The 26,952-nt window shown below is 36.5% G+C and overlaps 2 long non-coding RNA genes across 3 annotated transcripts in view; one reads left to right on the forward strand and one right to left on the reverse strand.

The window, feature by feature from the left end:
• The first annotated feature begins 13,711 nt into the window (after nucleotides 1–13,711).
• The window catches only part of LOC136671288 (uncharacterized), a 49,061-nt gene continuing 35,820 nt past the window's right edge, over nucleotides 13,712–26,952 (forward strand). Inside the window, exons 1-2 of one of the 2 annotated variants that reach the window (XR_010795686.1) lie at nucleotides 13,712–13,971; nucleotides 24,005–24,080. This is a non-coding gene — a long non-coding RNA (uncharacterized lncRNA). Of the gene's footprint in view, nucleotides 13,972–17,334; nucleotides 17,453–24,004; nucleotides 24,081–26,952 lie in introns of those variants that run through there. The other variant, XR_010795687.1, reaches the window with a different exon arrangement.
• On the reverse strand, nucleotides 19,285–23,254 carry LOC136671290 (uncharacterized). The gene is made up of 3 exons (XR_010795688.1): nucleotides 23,113–23,254; nucleotides 21,981–22,035; nucleotides 19,285–21,778 (listed from the first exon to the last, which is right to left on the reverse strand). It is a non-coding gene; the product is annotated as an uncharacterized lncRNA (long non-coding RNA).

The following is a 26,952-nucleotide window of genomic DNA, read 5'->3' on the forward strand; positions in this document are numbered from 1 at the left end:
TTTGCCACAGAGTTTCTGACTTTGGCAGATTGCAAAAATCAGTTATGTAAATTAATGCATGTAAAAAGTGATGTTTTCATCATATGACCCCTTTAATTACCCTATTTAAGGCTATATTAAGTGTGGGTTCAAGCCCTGCTCCGGATGACTGTCTGTGAGGAGTGCTCTGGTTTCCACCCACGGTCCAAAAACACATGTTGGTATGGTGCTTGACTACACAAAGTGTCCATAGGTGTGAGTGAATGTGTGTCACACTGCGAAGGACTGGTGCCCCCTCCAGGGTGTGTTCCTGCCTTGCGCCCAGTGATTCCGGGTAGGCACCGGACCCATCGCGACCCTGAACTGGATAAGCGCTTACAGACAATGAATGTATGAATTAATAATTCAATTCTCTCCATTTCATCTCCAGGCAATATATATTGTTGTTAGGGCTGGACAATAATTTAGTATCAATACATATCACAATATATAACATTTCAATAACAATAATATGACTTTTTAAACACAGTTTCAGTATTTCATTAAATATTTACAGCATCTGTCACTGACTGTTCATTACAGGGGGCTGACATCAGTTCATTGCGCTCAATTTTAAAGCTATTTAAAATGTTAACATTGACAAAGCCAGGAGGGCTTTGTTTGATGGTGATGTCATGTAGATTTCATTTCTTGGCAGTATTTCTGTGGCTTTTTTATTGTTCATATCAATATCGGAATTATATTGTATTGACCAAAATTAAGAACTATATTGTGATATAAATTTTGGATTTTTTATCACCCAGGTTTAAGTGTTGCTGAATTTTACCCAGTTTTTATTTTAAAAAAGCATACAATATACATACTATATATATATATATACACTCCAAAATTTTGCCAACAAGGAATGCTTGCAGTCTCATGCAGTCTTTTTACTTGTTCAAGTGAAATGTGTGCATATTTATTAGCCTTTGCTTCATTAATTCCTTGCTTTGCTTAGCTTTTAATTGCTTTTTGTGTGCACAGATAAGCATTTTGCCAAACTGCAACCTGTGGCTATTGGTGCGACTCACAATATTTATTTTTTGCACTAAGAGAATCCCTTCTAAACCCATTAGAGCTCTTTAGATGGTAAACTGGTTTTGAGACTGCATTGGTGGCCACCCGTGAGCCATGAGAACAAAACACATTATACAGTCCCCAAATGGAGCCATTGGGAGCCGGCATTGGGCCTCACTGTTCTCACACTTTTCATAGTGGCCTCTAAGGAGAAAGACGTAGACTAAAGGGCTGGTGGGAGTCGGCTGCCATTGTTGAAGGCCTATGCATTTTGGTCACACATTATTTGAATATATGCAAATGTGAGGGTGGCTACGCCCCCCACTCCATTCCTTCCCACAAAACCAGATCCTGCTCTCCATGAGAACCAGTGGTGGATACCTGATGAATTATAGAGTATGAGGAAAGCGATTTCTATAATCCAACCATAACTAACTGTGGATTGTGTTACAAAGGGCAAGGGATACTTCTGTGGCACCCTTAAAAACAAAAAATTAAAAAACAAACAAACAAAAAAACTAAAAATCTACTTGTTGTTCAGAATGTTAAGGTCATAACCATAACCACACACCAGTGTGGATTACATCAATATTATTAGTACACCATTAGCCACATTGTAGACCTAAAACAAAGGCAAAGTAGATGAAAGACATGAATGTGTTTATTCAGTAGAAGCCCTCTGCTGAAGAAGTTTAAAGCGATAAAAAAAAATGTAGATTAAGATGTGTACAGTAGTGACCTTTTTTAGCTACTAAAATTGTCATTAAGTACAAGTTATTCATGTTTCCACATTAAGACAAAGCAAACAACACACAATAGTTACACACAATCCTCAGCAAAGGAATAAAAATCTTTTTCAGAAAAACATTGTGTCCTCCCTTTGCTAGAGCTTCTATTCTATTCTGGAAATTAGTTTTTAAAAGAGATCCTCAAGTATATATTAAGTCCATATTTCCAAAGTGAAGTCAGAAGTTGCATTTTCTCGCAAAAAAAATTCACTGGTGTTGATGTCAGGGTTCCGTTGTTTATTTATTTATTTATTTTATATTATAATTATGGGATTTTCTTTTTTGAGAACATCAGTAACTCTCTTGTTTGTTTCTCTTCTTTTTTTCTATCATATGTCCCATAGTTATAACCCCACATTGGGAAAAAAAACTGCACTTTTTTTTGGACTGGGAGCAAGGATGGCACATTATTTCCTCAATAGACATGTTTGCTCATGTAAGTGTTCTACCATGTTTTGTACAGTTCTTAGGAGTCTATCTTTCTCAGTATATTTTTTTAACTCTATCTCTCTGGAACTGTTAATTTCTTTTGTTTTGATTTCCTCTTGCTAATAAAACTTAATAGACTTTTAATCTCCGTGTTCAAGGCTAGTAAATTAACAACGTAAAGACAGTTTTACCTTGGAGTGAAATAAATAAAGAGTGGTCTGTAACTTAAATGCAGAATGGGTCATAGTTATGAACAATTAAAGATGTTATCAGAAGTTACAATGACTGAGCCTCAGCCAATCAGTTTTCTCCCTTCCCCCAGTACGCATTTGCATGGCAGCTTGTCACACACTGAACTGCTGAGACATGCGCTTGAACTTGACCGAAGGAATGGCAGATTTGCCCCTTGCACTCCTCTTTTTATGCACTCTTCTTTTTAAGGCTGATGTCAGTGCTCATTTCCATAAACTCCGGTTCGGCTAAAGAGCAGCCACTTGTGTGAGTGAGTTCTTTCACTTGGAGCAGTTGGACACGCAGCATCTCTGCCCTTGTGGTGAGTAGCAAACTTCATTCATCTGAAAATGACTGTCAGTTTTACTTTTTTAAAGACTCCAATGCTTCTATGTGCACATTGGCTATGTTATGCCTTATAAAATGCTTATTACACAGGTCATTACATGTTTATTACACAATTTATTGACAGTGCTTCAGTAGAGCCACTTGTTTCATTGTTCATTATAGTGCGTTCTATTCATGAGGTTAAGAGTCCATTATCTGCTGTGTCTATAACTTTTAAAATTAATTTCTTTTGCTTCATTAACAACATGTAACATCTGTGTAAGTTTAGCATTCAATAACCCTTATGATAGAAAGTTTAAAATTCTGGTCATCAGCTAAAAGTATATTGAAAACTTTTTTTATTTATTATTTTTTACACCCCGCTAACACCTAAGAATACATTGCAAAACAAAATAGAAGAAGCAGCAATTGTTTTATTACTCTTTGAAACAAATATTAATTTTAATAAATTTTAAAAAATAGTACAAACTGAGCTATTTTTCTGGGCTCTACAGGTGATTTGAAATCACAGGTGTATTGTTCAAGTGACCACTTAATGACCACACTTATTTCCTGGTCTGTAAGTTCTCAGCCCCTTTTGACCACTGCATACCATCAGTAATGCTAACCTGCTCTCCAGTGTGTATAGGGTGTTAACCACAATTGGTTTGGCTGCCCCTTGGTCTGGCCATACTGGTGTGTTTGTGGGTTGGTGTTTGACCTTATGACCTGAGGTCAAACCTCAGCCTCTCTAGTGCCCATAAATGGACCATGAGGTCAAGTGCAGTGCAAGTCATGCTCTTGTGATCAAAAAAAGTCTTGATTTGTTTATATATATATTATACATATATTATTAGAACTAATACCTGCAATAGTATTTGTTTAACAATATCCAACATCTTGCATGGAGGATATCTATTATTATCTGTTCTCAACTTTGAATAATTTGTTTGGCTTAACAGTATTTTTTAGTTTTTCTTAAATGAAATGATCCATAAATGGCATTTCATTCTTTAGGGAATTGCTGGGAGAAATAAACTTTCTTCTTGAAAATAGTTCACAGAATATTTACTGGAAGAAATCATGTTTGCTGTTTTTATGTTTGTTTGTATTTATTCTTAAATGACCTTTTACCCAGAAGAACACCTTACTTAGATGACCTTTAAAAATACTTTTGCTTACTTGCCTTAGTTTTTTTTAAGCAATAATATCCTCTATACTACAATTTTTAATAAATACCAGTTACCAGGAAGACCCACTCTATGGAGCATAAACTGCTTCACTGAGGACTATCAAGCAATAAGTTTCTTCACCTTGTATGAGCTGCACTTTGTAAATAAAAAAAATTATAATAAACAATCACTTTTATTAAGATCATTTGATATTCTCTAAATGACTATTGCCTCTTTAAAATTGATCATATGTTGTATGGTACCAAAAGGATAACTAGCTTTCACTGGAAAGGGTTCTGGAGAGACCAAAAAGGTTCTTCTGACTTGGAACCCTGGGACCTATTTTGGGGTTCTATAACATTTTATTTTCTAAACCACAGATTCCCAGCCAACAACCATCCCTAATGCAAAGGGCCATAGATTATTTTAGTGTTCACGGTGCTACACTGAACCAAAGCTTAAATAGTCTTTCCTCTGCGCTGGTCTTATTTGCTGAAACACGAACTTATATCGGTGACTGTATTTTTTATTCAAGAACTCTGTGAACTGAAAAAAAGCAATGTTAAATCAACCCTTCAGTCTGTAAAATCTTGTGAGCTGTGAGCATTTCCGGAGATTCTGCTGGAAGTTTACGGAAATGTGAAGAGGGATTAATTAAATGAGTCTTAGTTTCATTTTTAGCGATATCTATCATAAAGTGTCATTTACCTCTTTATACCGGGTCCAAATCGCGCGTTGATTCCAAATACTACTTGCTTTTCTTTGGCTATTTCGAAATTGATCATATTATATTTAATGGATAAATTAAGATGATTATTAACATCAAAACATTTTTTAGAGGACTAACAAAACGTCAAATTAAATCTTTAATTTATTTTTAATCTATATTTCAGCACTTAGGCCAAATTCGATATTTGTTAATATCAATAAGCATTTTTATTCTGCTAAATGCATCTATTGGTAAACACATGAAACATCAAATGTGGCATGTGCTGAAGTAATTGTTATTTTTTTATTTACGTGTTTTGCGTTTTTATTTTCCGTTATATTAAACTCAACAAATGAACACAAGTGTGTGTGTGTGTGTGTGTGTGTGTGTGTGTGTGTGTGTGTGTGTGTTAGTTAAAATACGTGGCTACTTCAACTTTTTTGACTGTACTAATTTTGTATTTGATCCTTGCCTGAAAATTTTTCTCCACTGTCATCTTATGTTTGTCGCCCCACACTCACCACACACCACCATATGAATAATTTTGTATTTACATTATAATTGTATTCTTACTTATGCTGAATATATCTTGTTTTTGTCCAATTTAGGTAAAAAATAGTATCTACACCATTGGGGCATTTTGGTCAGAAAAATGAAATGCTGAAAAATACAAACTCGTTTATGGCTAAATGTGATAGACTCCAATAGAACGTTACTGAAGATAGTTATAATATATGAAGTGTTAATATCATGTAATGCAATTGTACTTCTGATTGGTATTTAAGTATTTTGATATTTTATAATGTATGTACCACGTCAACTGTACAACTTTAGTGCACCACGTCAACTGTACCAACTGTAATGTGGCACAGTCCAGGACCGTGAAATTACGGAATTTCCATTCAGATTTAGCAAAAGGCAAAAACTCCATCTGTTTCTCAAAATGTTTACATTATATTAACTGAAATGTAAATGGTATGTTATACAGCTCACTACAGAATATTTGACAGACTCTTCTTTCTTTCATTCATGTAATAACTTTTTGAGATTGCTTTAAGAGACAGTCGACTCAGGAACAAAAATCCGCTGTTGGAGACTTTGTTTACATCATTCATTTTAGATTTTTAAAATATTTTTAAAATTTATTTATTTGTTTATTTATTTATTTATTTAAAGTGCGGCATTCCTCTTTAATAATTTGTTGTTTTTTATCTCTCACTCTCATAGGATCGTATAAACAAAACCATTATGTCAGCAATAATAATGTATGAAATAGGCCTGTTATTATGTATTTTTAATCCTACAAATTGTGTGCTAGATAACTGGGTACTGCTACTTCAGATTTCATTCCTGCCTTTCGGTTCCAACAATATATTTAAGTTGGTGTCAACGCCTGGTCAAACGACATTAATTGTTTCTTTTCTTAATGACAATGAGTATAAAACATTCTCCTTTTACGTACTCAGTGTCCACACAGTCGTTACCTGAATACAGTCGTCACTCTGAAAGATCTAGAATATTCCACCAATCATACGCCACAGGAATTTGATTATTTCAAATATCATGGAAAGCAAACTACATTTGATCATATTCCTGTTCTTTTGTAATGCTATTTAAGTGACAAAATTGTGAGAGCCTGTTAAATATCACGTATATATTTAACGGACCAACATACATCTACATGGAAAGAGAATTTTAAAAATATAATATTTTATTATTTTGGGTGTGTTTTTAATTATTATTATTAAGGGTGGAAACTGTGTGGGATTTTTTTGTTAAACTTGGCATTTATAACTTTATAAGTTTAACTTAATTGGTGTATTTAAGATTATTAATGCTTATATATTAATATTATATGTTTAGATTAAGTACTGGAATTTGTAAAGATTTACACCTTCCAAAACAATCATTTCATTCTGTTTCCTTGGGCCCATTTTGTGAAAGTGTTTCAAGCAGGTTTTTTAGATTGTGTGAAGGGGGCACAAAACCAGCAAGCTGCTGCTGTTAATGATTGATGCGAGGTGGCGCTGTTTCTGCACTGTTCCGGGCTGTATTCAGAGCCACGTGCGCAACACTGAAAGCTCTCACACAGAAAAAAAACATTCACTAAACCTTAGAAACGCATTAGCTCCAGTTCCTAGAGAACACTAGATTTTGGAATGGATGTAAAAGTAAAGAATGAATGGCTGTAGACCGCATGCATCTGATATTTTTCATATTTTGAATTCAAAGCTCAGGTACGTGTAGAAAAAACTAATAGAAATTGAGCTATACCGCTTTGTTTGGTCTATAGGTCCAACAAGATGGCAATCTTAATGGTGTTTAGGCTGCTTGTACATTTGAAACCTATATTATATTATATTATATTATATTATATTATATTATATTACATATTGTCTAGATCATTTAACATTATTGCAAATAATATTCGTAAAAATAAGGCAGTTGCTTTTTCATTCCACGGATTTATTTCCATTCTAAATCAAACAAAACCAAGACAAAGAAGAAAATGTAAATCTAAAATGGTAATGGAAATTACGTCAAGGAAGGTAAACGCAATATGATTTTTGGATGAGAACAGTTTCCTAAATAAAAACATATTTCCTTGAGCTTACCATAATAAAATCAACACAAAATGAATAAACAACAGCAAAGGAGAAGAAAAAGGAGTCAATGAAGACGAAGAAGAAGAAGTAAAAGAAGAATTGTTGTCATTATAATTATTATTTTAGATTCTTTCGGGGTTATTTTACTGCCTGAGGTAAAAAAGGATTATTATCGTTGCACATAATTTGATACGTTCCAATATGAAATGATAAGTAATAATAATAAAACTATAGAAAAAAACATCATCTATCTGTAGATTTCAATTTCTTGTCTAAACTATGAATTTCGATTCATTCTGTTAAGAGAGATACATATAATTAATTTATATATATATATATATATATATATATATATATATATATATATATATATATATATATATATATATATATATATATATATATAGATGGAGTTATAGAATTGCAGCAACCTTTTTTATTATAGATTTATATAAATAAATGAAAGCGCGCGCCAGCTCGTGACGTCATCTGGAAATCCTATTGCAAACACTAATATACACAACACACATACACACAAGGCAGGAAATAGGAATTGTGAGGGCACACACTCGTGGAATAATAAGACAAAACACAGGAGTGTGTGTGTGAGAGAGAAAGAAATATTTATGCGTGTTCACCGGAATTAACACACTATATTCCACCTGTTGCTCTGCATACTTTGTTCCCAGTGATCACCTGATGCTTGGTGGACCATCCTCATTCCAGCAGTGTCACTGACTGGTTTATAAAGTGTAGGAGCATCTGCACAACACACACTAACACACCGCCACCACTTCAGTGTCAATGTAGAAAAATCAGTACAGTGTCTATAACGTCAAGGTGAAGTTGGGTCAGTGATACTGTGGTCTACTGTGTCTTACTCTCTCACTAAACTGGACTGGTGGCACCTAATGTGTTTTAAAAGCTGTAGAATTACAGTTATTGTCTGTACATAAAAGTAGAATACTGTATATTTACAATAACTTATTGGCAGATGAGATGTGGCTAAGATTGAAATGTATTTCATAGCTCCACAGTCTTGTTAGTTGCTCTAGCAAACCCCCTATGGGTCAGTCCTGCATTAATGCATCTCATGTAATGGTCAATTCGACATGCTGCCCTTAGTATTATGCCCATAGTATTCTCTTTTTGGTGCATTGCACATGTTGCCCGAGCTCTTGTGGGGAGAGGGACATGCTGAGGGGGACTTTAACAGGATCATCCATGCAGGCTTTAGAGCTACAGTCGTCAGTGCACATGGAGGGGTGTGTGTGGGTGTGGGTGTGTGTGTGTGGGGGGGGTAGTTATGCACCTCAAGGAACACTCATCCCTCCAGATTCCAAAAGACACAATGTATGCTTCAGTAGAACTTGCAGAATTCTTAAAATTCAAGGTTTGCTCATTGGCTGCTTCCTTCGTACTTCTCTATGGATTTATTCTTGCCTGTACAACTGCTCCCAACAAGCATTCAACTGAGGGTCACTCATTGGCAATTAATTAGTCCTGTCTAGCACAATTATACAGCTATATTTGAAATAGTTGGGAGTTGCTCGGTATTACAAGCTGCTTAACTAGTTTTTATTGACCAAAAATATACTCCAAAAGCTGGCCTGCATGAGGTTCTAAATTGCTCTCTAAATTTGGCCCTTTCCAAAATCTCCTGTAGAATTATTGTAAAATATTCTACAAAATCCTTCCAAATTTTCACAAAATTTACTTAAAAATGTCTAAGTACATATAATGCAAAAGTCCTAAGTATTTATTTCACTAAGAATAAACCTTGTATTTTGGCAAATACTCCACAAATTCTTAACAATACACATTCAAACCTGACCTGTAGATTGGACTCTAAAATTTAACTTGAACTCCAAAAGAATTTGGACCACAATTTTGCATCCAGATATTGGCCATACTCTAGAAACACTCCAAATCTTCTGCATAAATCCCTAAAATCCCCACAATGCCAAAGGACAAAAAGTCAAAAAGTGCCTGCTTATTAAAAAAAAAAGTGCTCTTACTTCAGCTAATTCTTTCAAATTTAATTCAACTTTCACCCCAAAAGTATGAGTACAGCTGAATACAAAAATGACCAGTAGGCTGAATGAACCCCTGTAAGAGTGAATAATGTTTGTTGATGTTATCAGAGGGTTATTTGTAAGCAGGTGTTGGGTACAGTGTATAAACAGTGCATCTTGGTCAGAGTTGGTGTAGCTGTGGAGTGGTAGGGCTGTGAAAGCAGACAGTTGTGTGATTGTTTGGGAGCCTGGGAAAAAGGTCCCAGGCCGTGTGAGGTGGGGGTCTTCCCCCGGACCCTCTTGTTGAGGAGACCTGTGTGCTCCCAGACCTCATTGTCATGCTAATGGAAGCCTGCACGTTGTTGAACTTGATGTTGACTTCTTTCTTTTCGGGGGGCTGCCGTTTTTTTTTTTTTTTTTTTCCTCAGCCACTTGTTTTGTGGGAAAAAACTCTTCTCCAGAGCTACAGTGTGAAATTAATTAATCAGGCTTTTGGATCTGCCAACAATAGAGTCCTGAGAGAACGGAGTTGGAACACAAAGAGCTTCCAGAGCTTTTATAAACTCTGCTTTTACCCACACACTGCACATGGAAAGAGAAACTATTTAAGAGTTTAGTTAATGATGAGCTGGAGTTTTATTTCTATATTTATTTATGTATTTAATGATAATACTTAGCTCTATATATTGACATAAATGACTGCAGTTGGCAGCTAGTGGTGTAGAAATTAATTAAATAATATTTTACTATTTTTGTATATGAATGAGAGCATTAATAACTATGTATTAACTGCAAATGTGGACTTTGCAAAACACGGTTCAATACAATTCAAGAGTTCTATTATTGCACAAATACAAGCACTTGACCAGGGCCTACTTAGTTCAGCTGTTATGTAACCTTGGATATTACAGGATTATTAATGCAATGGTTGTTATAATACAATACAGAAATACACTGTAAATAAATATAGATATTATAGTATAATACATTTGTTTTATTACATCTGTTATAAGTAATAGATGTTTGAATACAGTAGTTATAATATATTACAGCTATTATATTACATAAATTACTAGCATTTATGCCTTATTATTGAAAGAGGTGTGCTAAGAAGACATACAAATTCTGTTATTTTTCCTTACACCAATACTACCCCTTAATAATGTCACCCATATTGTTAATTTAATAACCTCACATAGGTTTTCTTCAAATTCAACAATGGTGTAGATCATATTCTTATTGTAGATAAAAATGACTATGAGGATAATGTATATCATCAATATTAGGCGATATTTTATTAAGTCTTCAAAAAGTTGAAGACTAAATGTTAGGGCTACTGGTGTTATTGGGAGGTAAGAATGAAAAGGAAGCCATTTACAGACAAATGTTTCCAATTTACTTGTATTTTTATATCATTTGTATTGTTACGCATATCATTCAGGTGTTATTAAACTAAGAGGACTGCTGGTTGTGAACAAGTTCGTCATTAGTAACTTTTCTCAATGAATCACTATAAACGAAAATGTTTCCTGGTGAGTTCAGCACCGCGGACAGCGGCCTCTCACCTGCAGCCTCCTGCTATTATAAGAACATAGCCTTTGCGTAATATGTCAGAATTTCTGCTTCAAATTCATGATAAATCCAGTCCTGGTTATGAGGTACGAGCACATGCAGGCGGAATGACACTGAATAACATCAAATAACGCTGTTAGACAAAGATCAGAATATCACATGTTCAACATTCAGAGTGTGTGCGGTTATGCAACATGTATCATCCACTGTGGGTTCATTTACAACCGGACGTGGCGCAGATCCTGTGTGTGTGTGTGTGTGTGTGTGTGTGTGTGTGTGTGTGTGTGTGTGTGTGAGAGAGAGAGAGAGAGAGAGAGAGAGAGAGAGAGAGAGAGAGAGAGAGAGAGAGAGAGAAGCTTAAATGTACCAGACGTCATCCAAAAAGACCAAAGACAGGACCAAAAAAGTAGATGATAACTGCCAGGGGTCATTAATACTCCATGTGCATGACGTAACATATCGGTCGCTAGTAGGTATTTTTTCATATTAATAAATAGCAATACATTATTTTCACATTTTTTTCACGTTGTTCAGGACCTGAGACTGGATATAACGTATAATGACGCAGATATGGTCTTAGGGGAGTTCATTCCTTCATAAATAGAGAAAACTTATAGGTAAAGTAGCATGGATAAATAAATAAATAAATGAAATAAATAAATAAATACAATTTTAAACAGGTGACAGCTGTTCACTATGGGCTTCTTCCAAGGTGAGGTCGTTAGTATTTTTACAGAATACAATACCACCGCCCTCAACGCAGAAATCACATCAGGGTTCGATTCCCAGCTCAGATAATCTACCATTTGTGTTCCTGCCCAAAACCCCTACCACCACGTTCGCCTCCATCTGTAACGTTATCCTCGGCCAAATGCCATAAACTCATTAACGAAAAAGTAAATATATTTCATTACAGAAAATGCAGGAGCTACGCGCTGTGAGATGTGTTGTTCTTGATGCCCTTCACACTTTAAAATATTTTACAGCAAAATTATACTGTAATACCGGCTACCACTGCATTACTTTCAGAAGACTACAGCTGCAACCACATTAACACACACACGCACGCCAATACCACCTACTGATTCACTGACTCCACCTTGTTTATAAAAACTGTTAGAGTCATATTCATCTGCGTGATTTGTACTCATTTGGCTATTATATTTAATGCAATGAAGCATTAACAAATTTTATTAATTGTTTAACTTTATGAAATCTCACATGTAGAATGTTTATTGATTAATATTGTGGTAGTATGTTAAATGCCTTAGGTTTTTTTTCCTCCATTGTTCCTTCTGTAGAGCGGTCAGGGAATTCTGTCATACCTCAATGTAAATTGTACAGAGAAATGTAAAATGAACGTCAGCTCACAAAATCACAGAAAAGTGCAATATCTTACTGTAATTTAACAGTGAGCTATTAGGATTATGAAAGATCAATTGTAATTCCCTGTCAAATTTAAGCAATGTTTAGATCCAGACCATTATTACAGATTTGACAGTATTATTTATTATTTCATACTGCAACACATGACCCCATTCTGAGTCAGATTTTCTATCTTGTATAGTATTATCATTTCAACGTCACAATCTTTAGGCGCATATTTATAAACATATGTTGTAATATATGTTTATATATATATATATGTATATAAGCGTGTTGTATCACATGAGAGGCATATGAAAATGAAAAGGATCCCAAGGAGAGGGTATCACACCAACACCCCTCCCGTCACCAACACACACACACTCATAGAGAGAGAGAGAGAGAGAGAGAGAGAGAGAATACTTAGCAATACAAATGCATACATTTTAAAGTAATATTTAGGCTCCAATATATTAAACTTCAGCATAGCATGTGCCTTAAATATATTTTCTCCCTGTTATGTCTGCAATATACTGCATATACATTTACAGTCATGCCCTGTGGCAGATGCCATTATGGAGAGCAACATACAGTTCTAATTATGTTGCAGAAATAGGCCGATACAGGGTTAGGTGTCTTACCATGTGATTCTTATATAGAATGTAATGAGTACAGCGTTTCGTGAGTACTCTGGCCCAGGACCGTATCCTTGTTATATTTAAGTTAAGGTAGTGCACGAGCACGTGAATAAGCTAACACTGTAACACTAGCTCTCATTAAGCATACATTCCCCTTTTAGCACCAAGGTAGATTGTAACGTCATTTTAACATCGCTATGTGATATTTCGATGGGGTTGAGGGGTTGTGGCTATTACATGCTTTCGTCATAACGCCTTAAAGAGAAGCCATGTATGGATATATATATATATATATACGGAAAGTTTTCTTACATTTATCACGCTGTAGTGGTTTGTTAATGCGGGTAAAATGTTCGTTACAGTGTCGCTGGATGTGACTCGACTCTTTTACAGTTACTCTGTACAGTTAGCTGCAAAAAGCCTTAATTAATGCTAGTAAATGTAAAATGAAATAATACCGGTGTTTTGAGTTAAAATGCGGTTGTAACTGAGGTAAATTTTATGTGCTTGTGCTGATGTACCCGGGAAACAGTGGCCTACAAACCATGTGGCAGACAGTTTTTTTTTTTCTTTCTTTCATCTCCACCCGTTTTCCGAACAGCCACGCTCACTTTACTTGGATTGGCTAGTAGCTCTCATTCCCAAGCGGCGTACTGGTCGTGAATATGAACTACTAGACAATCGTAGCTCAAGAGGCGGGACTTTAGTAGCCAACAGGAACTCGGAGTGGGCGGGGTGTTCCTGAAAACGGGTGGGAAAAAACAACCCAGTGCCAGTATTGCGGTCGCTTAGCTTTCCCGGCGCTCTTCGGTCGCGATGCCGCACGGTCAGCGCTCTTGCTGCTCGCCTCCACACAAAACGCAAAATAATACCAAAATATGTGTGTATCTGGTAATCGGCTTCGTTTTCGCCATTGTTTACATATGACTCGACGACAGCCTGTGGAATTAAGCATCGTATATTAGCGTGGCAGCAGAAATGGGTAAATCTACGCAAGGGCTTTTCTTGAGATTTTTATGAGTCAGAAATTTCATCTGGACATCTGGAGTTTAACCAAATAAAGAGAGCAACAGAAGATTTAGTTGTAAGTATTTATCATTTATTTACTATTCCATCATCAACTACACGCTGGCGTACGCTACGTTTTTATCACACCTGACTTAAATCTGTTCCTAATGTTTCTTTAGAAATGATCATATTTCAGTTTTTTTCAACTTTTATATTTTCTATGACTGAACGGTTTAATTAGAGCACTTATCTAAGTTGTTAGACTAAATAAAGGAACATATTGTTGCTTCCTTACTTTTGAACAACTTTAGCTTTAGCTTTAACGTCTGTCTTTATTTACTCTGTTGGCCACTCGCTAGATTTGCTTTGACAGTTTGTCTGCGGCTTGTCATGGCTGTAGTTTGCATTTAAGCCTGTGTCGTTTGATGGAAATTTGTACTGTTTAATCTGGATGGTTTTTGCTGATTGGAGCCAAACTGTTTGAGTAAGACTAACATAAATTTTAATATCTCACCGAAAGCTGTATTTCGTGTTCAAAAATTCTTTTGTCAACCTTGTTGTACAGACGTTTAATGTTTGACGCGATTTTAAAAGAATTAAGAAACAAGTATGTACAGAAGAGCTGTTAGACCAAAGGCCGTAAAGTGCTCTTGAGGCGCTGTTAATTTAAAATACTACCAACTAAAAATAGGTTGTAGACTAAAAGCCTGTGTACACGTATTCTGTTCTCCGCTCTTAGGTATCAATTCTGTAATTTCGTGAGTTTTTGCACGAGTTGAATTTAGTAACAATTTAAATCAAAGATTAGCTTAACAAAGTCGAGTGTGAACTAAAGCATGCATAGGCTATGCCTACAACGCACTACGTCGCTTAGTGGGTAGTTATTTATATGTATTCACATGTCCGCACTTTACGTCAGCATTGTTTTAATTCTGCTTCTTTACATGTTGTATTTTTTAGTATACTTAATCAATAAATATAGTCAGTAGATATTGTTTTACTTCTTAAGCCTACTGTAAGACATTTTGCAGATGGACCTTTCCTTTTGCCTTCTTTTGAATTTTGAAGAAAAGGGTAATAAACTTTAGAAGGGCGAGTGTGACCTGATTAAACATGACTAGGCCTCCCATAGACCTCATTGGAACCTTATCAGATACGACAAATCATTTCTGGTTATTTTTTTTAACTGGCGTCACTTTACGTCACACTATTTGTAATCAACAGAAATGTTAATCGAGTAACACTTGCGGTATTTTGTCAAATATTTTCAAACGATTGTACATTAATTCTTCTTTAACCTCTCTCTCTCTCTCTCTCTCTCTCTCTCTCTCTCTATATATATATATATATATATATATATATATATATATTAGACATGCCAATCGTCCAATAATTTTTAATCCAAAAGCCTGTATGTCTGGGATGTCTGCTTATCCTTCTGTTGGGTTTTCAGGGTTAGTTGCTTATTAGTTTTAATAAATTTTATTCACCTGACGCCATTTATAAGTAAAATTGTAGATCATTACACCGTGCTTATTAAAAGAACATTTTCCTAACATAATAAATTTACTTGTACCATTTAATTCTAAATTTAGAAAGGTTAAAACATTTCAATATTTTAGGTTTTGTTTTTTTCGTATATATAGAGAAGCTAAATGTGCTATTTAAACCCAGAAAACTTGGGAAATATACTATTTTTGGAGTAGTCCTATCTAAAAATAATATTATTAATACTACTATTACTAATAATAATAATAATAATATAGGCCTACTGTGAAGTACAGAACACTGAAATATAATCAAATGTGGGCTGTCATTTATGTTTTTATTCATTAAGTTCGTGACTGTACTTTTTAGATACATTAATAATCAAGGAATACTTTTTCTGAGAAAAAACAATAATACATTAATTGCTTAGTTCTACTCCTTAATCCTAGCTGTAGACATTTTAAGACTGTGACGTGTGATAATACATTATCTTTAATGCAATGCCTGTTCAAGATCAAAGGCCTACACGTGAACTCAGACAGAAGCTAAAAGGCTCAATGCTAACATCCGTTCTGGGATAACTATCTGTTTCTCAGTAGCCGTTCACATTTAAATCCCAATCCTCACTTCTTTTTTCATTCTTTCCTTTTTTATTTCTTTTTTGTATTTTTTGTTTTGTTTTGTTTCGTGGGAGGGGTTAATTTACTTCAGTCTTTGCTCTTGGCTGTTGCTCCCAACTAAGGATCCTAACTAAGAGACAATCAGAGCCTTGTAAACTGTACTGATTTATTTATATGCGAGAACTTAATTCTTAAGTATAAACGGAATAAAATACCCTAATTATGTACATAATAGTGTGAATTACTGGTTTATGAACCATTAATGGCTAGTGTTGTCTATAGTGTTTTCGGAGAAATGTATCCTTATGGTCTCCTTATTACCCTGATACCCATTTCTTGCAATTACTTTTACTTATGTTCTAAGAGGCTGATTTTACTGGAGAATGGTTTTAGGTTTTGCTAACTAGCTTGGGCTACTTCACACCACAACGTTTTAAAGGACATTCTGCGAGGGATTTATGAGCTCCCACGTTTTCGTACAAATTTGGGGGTACTTGGCTGCTCTTTGTCTGTTGTCAGGTCAGTAGTCATGTTTTGTTAACTTCTAAGGAGAACACATGATCACACATTATTCGAAGCAAAATGTCGGTTTATTAAATTCGATATTATGATCAAAAATAACCACACACGAAATGTGGCCTGTGAAAACGTCATGGCACGTTTTATATTTTATTTTGACAAAAAACAAACAAACAAACAAACAAACAAAAAAAACAAAGATCAGCAAACCAACAAACACTCCACTTACTGAATCTCAGAAATCCCACAAGATTTGCATATATTTTGCAAACGACCCCGCACACGACTGTAGGGTCTACTTATGATGTAAAAAGCCACATATTTAAAAAGCCTATGCCATTTAATTTCTTTTTCTTGAACTCAGGAAGATACATGACATAAAGCAGGATTTAATTCAACATGTTTATTTGAGTTAAACGCAAGTCAGTTTTGGACGAGTGTATTTTACACTGTAATACTGAAGCTAGCGTACATGCTAAGTCGCGTTTGGATCCGAGTTGGGTGCAGTTTCCACGTGTATATGTGTGTGTGCATGCGCGTGTGTGTGTGTGCGCGCGCGCGTGTGTGTGTGTGAATGTTGCGAACGCGCGAGCTGCACCCGGGCGAGTGCACGAGCTCCATGTGACCACAACAAGAGGCTGCAGTCCCTTTAAGAGAGGCACGGGTTAGTTTCTGTCTTTGGTTATCTAGCTGTATGAGTTTATGCGATATCATAAAGCTAGAGAACCGAATGTAGAAACTGGTCCCAATGACTTCGCCTGGGGAAAACGTGAGAGGAGGTCAATCTGCGAGAAGATGCGAAACGAGAGGGAAGAAGCGCGAGAGAGAGAGGGATGTAAGAAGGAGGAAAATGAGAAGAAGGAGGTGTGCAAGAAGAGCTGTGAGGGAAAACGGCTAAGCTACGTATGCACGGTGGATGGAGAGATGCAGGTAGGCGAGCTTGCTTTTAGCATCGCGTCGTGCAACGCTTTTTATAATGCAGCCGGTTGGGGCAACGTGGGTTTGCGTACAAACGTAGCCTGCTGCACGTTTCGCGAGAACCACTGTCTGCGTGCCTGCTCTGCTCAGTCAGTTGTGGCTGTGTATGTGTGTGTGTGTGTCAGCGCCCACGAGCGTGCACCTGCTTCAAGTCGTTAACGACGAGTCCACGAAGAGGTGTGAAGTGTTAGTGTGTGTGTGTTTGTGTGTGTACGAGGGACGTTGGGCCACATTCCTCTATAGAGGAGCCGATATGGATGTGTGGATTTTGAGACAAGAAGAAAAACGACGTGTTTAACCCTATTGGTTCGCTTGCAGTGGTCACGTGACTCGCAAACCCGTGCACTATCATAGGGAATATGGAAACGCACCTTATGTGTCATTGCGACCTCGTGCATAGCACTGTGCAAAAGTCAGAGACCGTCCTTCATTCATTTCCTACGAGCTGTTTAAAAAAGCAGCAAATATATATTTTTTTCATCATTACATCCTCCTTTCTTTTCAGGAGTGTAGCGTATACATTCTCAAAGAATTTGTAAGACATTATTTCAAAGTTCAATCTTTGAAGTTAGTTATATTCGAATGATCAAAGCATGATTCATTCAGACATAAACTTATTCCGTGATATTGAGGATTGGGCTCTGGGATGTTTAGTCCATTGTTCTAAGAACACCATCTTGAGTGTCTTGGTAAGGCCTGTGACAACGTTGGTTTGATATATATTTATGTCTTTTATTTCTGTGGCTAAATTTGCAATGCCTCACTGTTGACAAATGAGACAAACTTAATAGACCCCAGTGTACTTAGCAATCATAATAAAGCTATCTACCTATGGGATGGGTAGTTAGTGATGGGTAATGTTCCTTCCTGGAAATATGTTTACAGTCCAGAAATGCCAGATCCATTTGATTCCAGGTGATTTTGGAGCATTTCTATTGACATTTTCACACTGTGTGAACGACAGCTGCTGTGTTCAAATGATGTAGTAAACTAAAAATTGACAAAAATGGAGATACATGTTTTTCTATGGACAGTGATGATAGGTTAATTTTATTGACTCAAACCTAAATCTTTTGTAATACAATGCTGTACCAAAAGAAAAAAAAACAAAATACACACCATGATCTTGGCTTGTTAGTGATGATAGCAGTGAGGTATGAAAGGCAACATATAAACAGAGGATGCTGTTAATAAATGATGAACCTGGCTGATTCTAATCTGATTATAGGAAGAGTCAGTGTATGTTAAGAATTATTATATAATATAGTGTATGTTAAGTTGATTTCTGAGTAATGCCATTACACACATTATACAAAATCTTCAGTGCTGAGTTCATGCTTGCATCCAGCTGGACTTAAATGAAATCTGTTATTGTGGTACAACCTCTAGGAACTTTGTTTTACAGCAATAAATGAGATGGCATCCTTTTTTATATATTTCAGGCCATGCCAGACTTTATAGAACCACCTGCCTATTGGTGTTTATCAGTCATCTGTTCATTAGGCTTAATATTTATACACCTATCAAATACACATTATACAGTAATTAACTGTGTTTAGTCTTTCTGTGTACAAATCATGGAATCGTCCATCTGCAAATATATGTAAAAATGAGTTTAATATCTGAGAGCTGTCAGACATGTGCATGGTATTTTGTGTCATAAATTGGAAATACACAAATAATTAAATGATATAGGTGTAAACAAAATAATTCAGAGGGATCTGACATGAAAAGATCATAATTTTTCGTAGTAGTGCTGATAGGACTGACACTCTGAAGCAGTCACAAGCTTCTAAAGCTATGTTCATTCATTGTCTGTAAGCACTTATCCAGTTCAGGGTCGCGGTGGGTCCGGAGCCTACCCAGAATCTTTGGGCGCAAGGCAGGAACACACCCTGGAGGGGGAGCCAGTCCTTCACAGGGCAACACACACTCACAAATTTACTCACACATTTCCTAAAGCTATATCACAATTATTATTACTGGACATTTTTATAGATTCCTCAGTCTTATACCTCAGACGTTATTTTTGGATTGTTTTTGGCCTCGTGTTTAGTATTTTCATGACAGAGATAAATTCACATAATACCCTAATATAATCTTTGACATCAGATACACAGCTTTATTTTAATGATCAACTTTGCATATACAAACTCAGAAGACATGCGTAGGTTCTCCAGTCACTTTGGGTTGAAAATAAAATTACTGTTTTAGACAAGACATCACCTACAGTGAAATCAGATGGAGCTTTTCCACTACAAGTCACTCAATGAAGGAATTATTTGGGAATTTTGAAACAAACAAACAAACAAACAGTGGAATTCCCTTTGAAGTACCATTCTGGTACTTTTAAAATACAGTTAAATGATGGCAAGTAAGCAAGTACCTGTTATGTAGCAGGTATCTAGTTCATCAATGCGTAGCTCATTTATGTTTTTTACTTATCTCTTGTAATAAAAATATTTCTTACATTCTATCATCCATCATATACACAGACCTCTACACATACCATAACTGTACTTGCAGTTTCATCTGATGCCTTGCACACTGCTTGTGTGGGTCTATTCTGTAGAAACAGATGGATGTTCTGAGTACACAGGGACAGTGGCCATGGCCTTGCACAAACAAATATACTTGCTTTGTGTTTCCTATTTGTGCCTTTCTGCTGCTATACCTTTACCTCACACAGTGGTGTAACAATACACGTTTTTGCACACGTCCTTCAACCGTTCCGTACATGAACAAAGACCTTTTAGACTTGTCATGAACTATTGTCAGCAATGATGCACTGGGAATCAATATGAGTAAGAAGACGCAGCAGGTAACTTGCCTACAGTGTCCTACAGAACTGTTGTACAATTTGTCCACATGAATTTAGGGTGGATCCAACAGTGTATATAAAGCTGCAGGACTGCATATTTTTATTATGGCTTTGTAATCTATGATATGAAAGCTCAAAATAATTGTTAATGTCATACCCAAACTTTATCAGTGTTTTTTTTTCATTTGTTTCTTACACCATTTAAAACACAAGCAGTGGTTTAAATTATGGTCACATTTTAGAACAAAGAGACCAATATAAAATGGTCACATGTAAGATTAAAATCTTTTTAAAAAGTTAGGTGCGTAATATCTGTTTACCTTAAAATTATTTTTAAAAATGTTCCCCTCTGTAAAGCTACATTAATATTAATTAAAAAAAAGTTGTTTTTTTTTCCCAAGTTGTGACGTTCAAATAAAAGGGCATTATGAATAATGTCTGTAGCATCATCACTGGCACTATGGTTGTCCCATGTCTATAGATAACTACCCTGCATAAACTGCATATGGTACAGACATGTCATCTCATAAACGGATGATATAAACAGGGCCCAGGGTTGGAGGTGCAGTTGGAGGCCTGTCTGGCTGAGAGGAGCCCCAGACATTTTCCCACATTAATATGTGTCTGGGCCTTTGCTGGGGACCCAGCAGATGGAATCTTGTCTTAGCACCTGGCATATGCAGCGCTTGCCATTGTGTACGTCCACGACTAATCTTGGTTAAATGTAACCAACTCTGCATTTCAATTTCACCACAGATTAAAAATATATTAGGGGAGGGAAAGGGGGGTGGGCACACATACATATGCACAGGTTAGAGAGTGAGCCTTAATTCAAGCAGACTTGTTTATGGAAATTTTCTCTCTCTTTTTGGAGCTGTTATTACTTTAACCATGACCATAGAAATGCTACGGCTTTACAACTGAGCTACCACTATTATCATACAAATAGTGTCTCTAGTTCAGCTCATTATTAAAAGAATGTCCTGAATGTTATACCTTCCTGGTGGCCTCCTACTGTAAGAGGACAGCTAACAAAGCTTCAGTGTACTATGAAGATGGTCTATATTTGTAACTAAGGCATTGTCTGAATTCAAAGCATACAGCTGTTGCTGGGTAAAAATGATATTCTGAAATTGAGCTTTGCTGAGTTTTTTTTTACTATTATATGGTAATGCTGCATATAAATAAAAATAGTTACAAAGTGGTATGGGGTGAGGCTTTTTAAGGATTGGCTTTAAAATACTTGGCCTGTACAAGCCTAAAGTCTCAGGCTGAGCGAGATGATGATATTATGCTGCATGATTTCAATGTGCAAGGGTGTGCACATACATTGACATGGTTAATTTACAGTTAGGCAAGTGCTATTAAAATCTCTTGGTCCCAATGGGCTTCTCGCTCCTTGGTTTGGAATCCTGCCTTTCTGCAACAGCCTGTTTTTGAGGTCTTGCAAAATCAGCCTGTAAAAAACATATTAACCGCAGACCATATAAATTCTATGTAAATCCTTGGTAAACATCACAGAGAACAGCTAGTATTATTGTAGAGTCGTTTCCCCCTTTGCAGCCTTGCCTGTCCTTTTATACCATGACTTTCCAGTAACTGTGCCTTTAGTAGTCACAGCATAATAGAGATTGTAAGAATAAGAATAGCCTTACTTACCTTTAATCCTCCTGGCTCATATCATGATGTAGTTTGTACAAATAATTTTGGCCTCCTGTCATAAATGCAATGATACAAATTAGACTTTGAGCTGTCACACAAACTAACAGTAAAAATGGACTTCACCCACCCATTATCATTCGGTTTTCATTTTTGCTTCAGAAAGCAAATGTCAATCATCTTTCCTCTGAACTCCTGAATCAGAAGTGTGGTAGCTTAGCAACAGCCTCTGACCCATAAAATGAAATAGGAACCAAACCCCCTTTATTTTGGAGGATTACATTGCTGCATAGGCTATAAAAACAAAAGCTTAAACTCTTTGCAATAAGGTTTATTTTAAAGTACCCACAGAAACGACTTGTACCAAAAGGGGGACTATTTTTGTACCACATAAAGCCAATAAACAACGAAGGTTCTTTGAAGAGCCACAAGTTTTCTTTTACAGAGAAAAACGACTTAACCATGCAAAGAAACATCTCAGCATTTAAAATTTAACTGTTCTATATATAAATATCGCCTTTACTAAGGAACCCCAAACATCGACATTATTTGATCATTTCCACGTAGAGAGGCGTATGAATTAAGAGCCAGCTGTTCAAAATTGATTAGCCTTGACATTGAGGGGGGGGAAAGCACAGACGTTATTCTAAGAATATATTTAGGCAGTTGTAAAGCCCTCAAACGTCTGTTCTTAACCCACCGAGAAATATCGTTTATCCTGAATTAGCTTTCGGTTTTCGTTGAATGCTGGTGATATTTTGCTGCTAGTGTGTAGCACAGGTTCCGCTTGGGCCTTCTATCCGTGTTGTTAAAAATAAAAGACTAAATGTTATAAATTCCTGGTTTAATTTGTCCCATATATCAAGTATTTCAACCGCGGGCCACATTTGCTCCATTTTCTGTCTTCTGGAGCCGGACTGAGTTCTTTGTGAAAAGAATTTACCTCAGGTCTGTGTTTGCCAACGTGCCGTTAGGAAAGTCCCGTTGAATAAAACATTTTTAAGTGAGCGGATAAGAAGCTTAGGAACGCTGGTATTTTCGTTTTGGCAATAATTTCTCAGAGTATAAACAGTCTTTGAAAAAGTTTACCAGGGGGAAAGGAAATTGCTAGACCTCAGACCGAGTCTCTTACCACTTTCTAAAAAAACTTCCTTCATTCGCTTTGGAAAACAAAGTGATGTACTCGACCACATTAGTACACACGTCTATTTTTCTGTTCTGTTCTGTTCGTGTTCTTTTACTTTGCTTGTCGTTGTGGTAGAATGTATTCCTGCCTCCTGCCGTCACCCTTTCATAATTACAATTTTAATGTGGCACAACTGCGAAGTACATTTTAATATGTTAGGCTAACTAATAATGCTATTAATGAAGAACGAGTGGTACATTTACAAGGCTTTACAAATGTTTCGACAAACCAACTGCAAATAAATAGGACGTGAATATAAACTGAAATGCTTAGGAGATAAATCTCACATTTTCATCGTTCATTATGGCTTTATGCTCTCCCATCTTCACAAGATTAAAGATGACAGAACAGCCAGTTCCTCTTTTTGGGTTTGTTATAGTAAAGAAGTCCTTTAAAATATGTTGGTAGGAATTAAAATCAGGACAAACTGGGGGAGCATACATATATTTGTTCCTTTTTTGGGTTATGTAAGAAGATTTATTCTGTTACATCATAAGCTGTGATTTTAGCTCAGAACCATTCCTATTTTTAAACCTTGACAGGATTTTTTTTGGTCATAAACATCAGATTAATATTTTTCCATTTTGGTGCTTGTTCCATTTGTTTCAAGCTAATATTAGATATATTATGCACAGACACTTTCTTAATTACATATAGATAGATAGATAGATAGATAGATAGATAGATAGATAATCTTTAAATACATAAAAATTAATAAATTGATTACATTACCCTAACATTGCTGAGTGGGAACCAGTTAGGGTGGCCAGCAGGAGCTGAATATATGTTTTGTTCTGCTCTGGTGTGATGTATATTTACCTACTGTTCATCTGTGCAGGAGCTGTGGAGCTTGGCTTGCGATGCTGAAAGTCAATGACAAAAACACAAAGCAGTCACATGGCCACCAAACTTAGGTGAGTATTCCAGCCCCTAGGGCGTTGTTACATGTTCCAGTGTGACCTTGACATCTGCTGTGCTGTACAGAAGTGAATAACAAAAACAGAGTTGAAAAATGAACCCAGAAAAATAAGACAGAAATGAGAAATTTACATGCGAAGTGCTAATGGCACAACTGATTGTCTGCTTAGTTATTACGGCAAGCAAAATGTAAGAAATTCATACTTTTATTTAAATATTTTTTCTTACAGTAATTGTGTTTAGCAGTAACACACTCCAAACAAAAAAAAAAAAAAAAAAAAAGCTGGATGCTGGATAGCAAACATACAGGGGATTACTATGGCAACAGCGTTTGCCCTCTCTCATTGGTGGTAAACTGTAAGGCTGGGGAAGGTCATGTGACTTAAATCAGAGCAGAATTCTTCTTGGCGTGGGCTCCTAAGTTTATTTCAGCACCTCTGTTTTTGCTCCCTCCCATAAGGAGACATTTACTTCTGCCCTAGACATCCCACACTGTCACATGTTTCAAATCTGCCATGATTTTTAACAGCTTTTCCTGAGGTTCTGATGCTGATTTACAAAATTTCTTGTCTGTTTGCTTTCATGCGTGTTGGGATTAAATTGAGTGGTCAGTTAGTACTGGATTAAATGGAGAGAAGCACTAAAGTTCAGAACCTGATTGCAAAATGATGTCAAAGTAGAGTATATTGTAAACTTACATGTGTTTTTTTTTTTTTTTGATCAGGTAGCTATAAGCTTATTGGGTTTACCATGAAATGCAAGGTCATCTGAGGTTTAAGCAGTCTCTCTCCAACACACTCCCTCTATTCTGCTTTATAATGCCCTGATCCAATTTGTTAGTTTCCTCGCTGTTGGCAGATAAGGTGCGTGTGTAATCTATATTTTAATTCTTTTGTCCAGGCCCTTATCCCTTTATGCTATGGCAGGGGTCCTGGTGGCCCCGGGTTGTGGATGAGGTGTGCTCATGTGGAAAGACTGTGAGGGTGGCTCAGTCCCTCACATTCTTAATTCTTCTCTCTCTCTCTCTCTCTCTCTCTCTCTCTCTCTCTCTCTCTCTCTCTCTCTCTCTCTCTCTCTCTCTCTCTCTCTCTCAACTTCATCTCACACCCCCAGCCCACTTCAGACACACTCACTTCTCTTGCTTCACAATCTCAAGTCAGAGTTCAATGGCACATTTTTTTTCCTCTCTTTTTTTCTCCCCCCTCCCCACAACTCTAGTGGTCCTTTTTTGCGAGATGGGGGCAGGCACCCAGTGTGAACTTTAGCTGCAATTCTCCAGGCACACATGCATTGTGAAACACAGATTGAAAAAGAAATGAGCACCTTTTTTCCTCTTCTTCTTCCAGCATAGAGGAATCTCAGACTCTCAGACACCCCCCCACTCTCTCTCTCTCTCTCTCTCTCTCTCTCTCTCTCTCTCTCTCTCTCTCTCTCATGTGGTTAAACTCTGAAATAATTTGTTGGATTGTGTTGTGAGGCTCTGGATGTACGCAGATACACTGACTGGTTCAATGCTGTCTAAAGAATCAAGGACCCGTAGTTCTTTATAATGCTGAGAGCCGTGGCATCGTGTCTTACAGGTCCTAGGTTCATATTCTATAATGATACATGCACCTACATATTTTAAAAAGAATTTTAGGTGTCCCAATCCACGTATACCTGATATTTTAGTGTTTTACTACAGGTTCTCCAGGTGATGTTAATTGTATATTTTTACGCTGTGATGATTTTATACGCTCAACCTCATGCCCAGGTCTTATATATATTGTATTTTTTTGCACATTTCTCTAATGAAAGCTCACAAATCCTCACTTCTCCTTCTGGAGAAGTGAATGTAAGTACATTTAGGGAACAAAACTGGACTTTAAAAACAATGATGTACCTTTTAAACTGGTTGTACCTTTAGTTACAATAATGTACCTGTAGACTACATTTTTTTTCTGACAGTGTAGTAATAATATTAACCACATAGCAGTTTCAAAATATGAGAGTATGAAATAGTTTGATGATATTTAGGTCTGGATTATTAATGATAGTCAACCTGTGCCTCCTGACTATTGGCCGCACAAACGTACTCTGTGTGGGCCTTCTTCTGGGTGCACCTGTTAATTAGCCCTGTTTAATTGCATTAATGTGGAGCAGTATGTGAATAGTTCAAATATAAGAATGACTTTTCTTGTCATTTTGGAGAGTATTTCAATTATCAGACCTCAGAAAAATGAAACGTTGTGTTCTGTACTGTTTGCTGTCTGTACCGTATAGATCATTTCATACCTGAACAAGCTAAAGACATTTTAAGTGGTTCCATCTGCAGCCCTTCTTCTTAAGAGCAGAGACAGTTCCAGATTGCGCTATTAGACGGTTTGACTATCAAAGTACATATTGAGTTGTTTCTGTTGCTTTGATTCCAGTGCTATTGATCTGCTTTTGTAATGGAAGAATGTGTTGTGATCTTTTTTTTTGTGGTGTAGCTGACAAGGCCTCTGTAAAATGACCAGACATCCTAATTCTGTCACATCTGTCAGGCCTGAGACAGAAATTCTCCTTCTTCATCCTATTTGTTGGAGAAATAGAGGAGAACATTATCAGTCCAGAGCCATTGATCACCTATAGTTTTCTCAGGCATTAGTCACTGCAGAAGTGAAAGCTGAGGCCAGAGGAGCAGAAAAACTTCAGTAGACACATGCCAGGCTTCAGTACCGAGTGAAGCCCATCAAGAAAAGAATGGCTTTTCCGTCAGGGTGAAAAAGAAATCTCTCACCCTCTCTCTCTTTTATTTTATTTTTTTTCCTCCCTTGGCTTTCAGTCCAGAGAAACAGTCTGTGACATTGGCCTAGTTCTAGACCAGCTTTTGCCCAGAGGAAGAAT

Source organism: Hoplias malabaricus, chromosome 16, assembly GCF_029633855.1.
Source record: "Hoplias malabaricus isolate fHopMal1 chromosome 16, fHopMal1.hap1, whole genome shotgun sequence".
Lineage (NCBI taxonomy): Eukaryota > Metazoa > Chordata > Actinopteri > Characiformes > Erythrinidae > Hoplias > Hoplias malabaricus.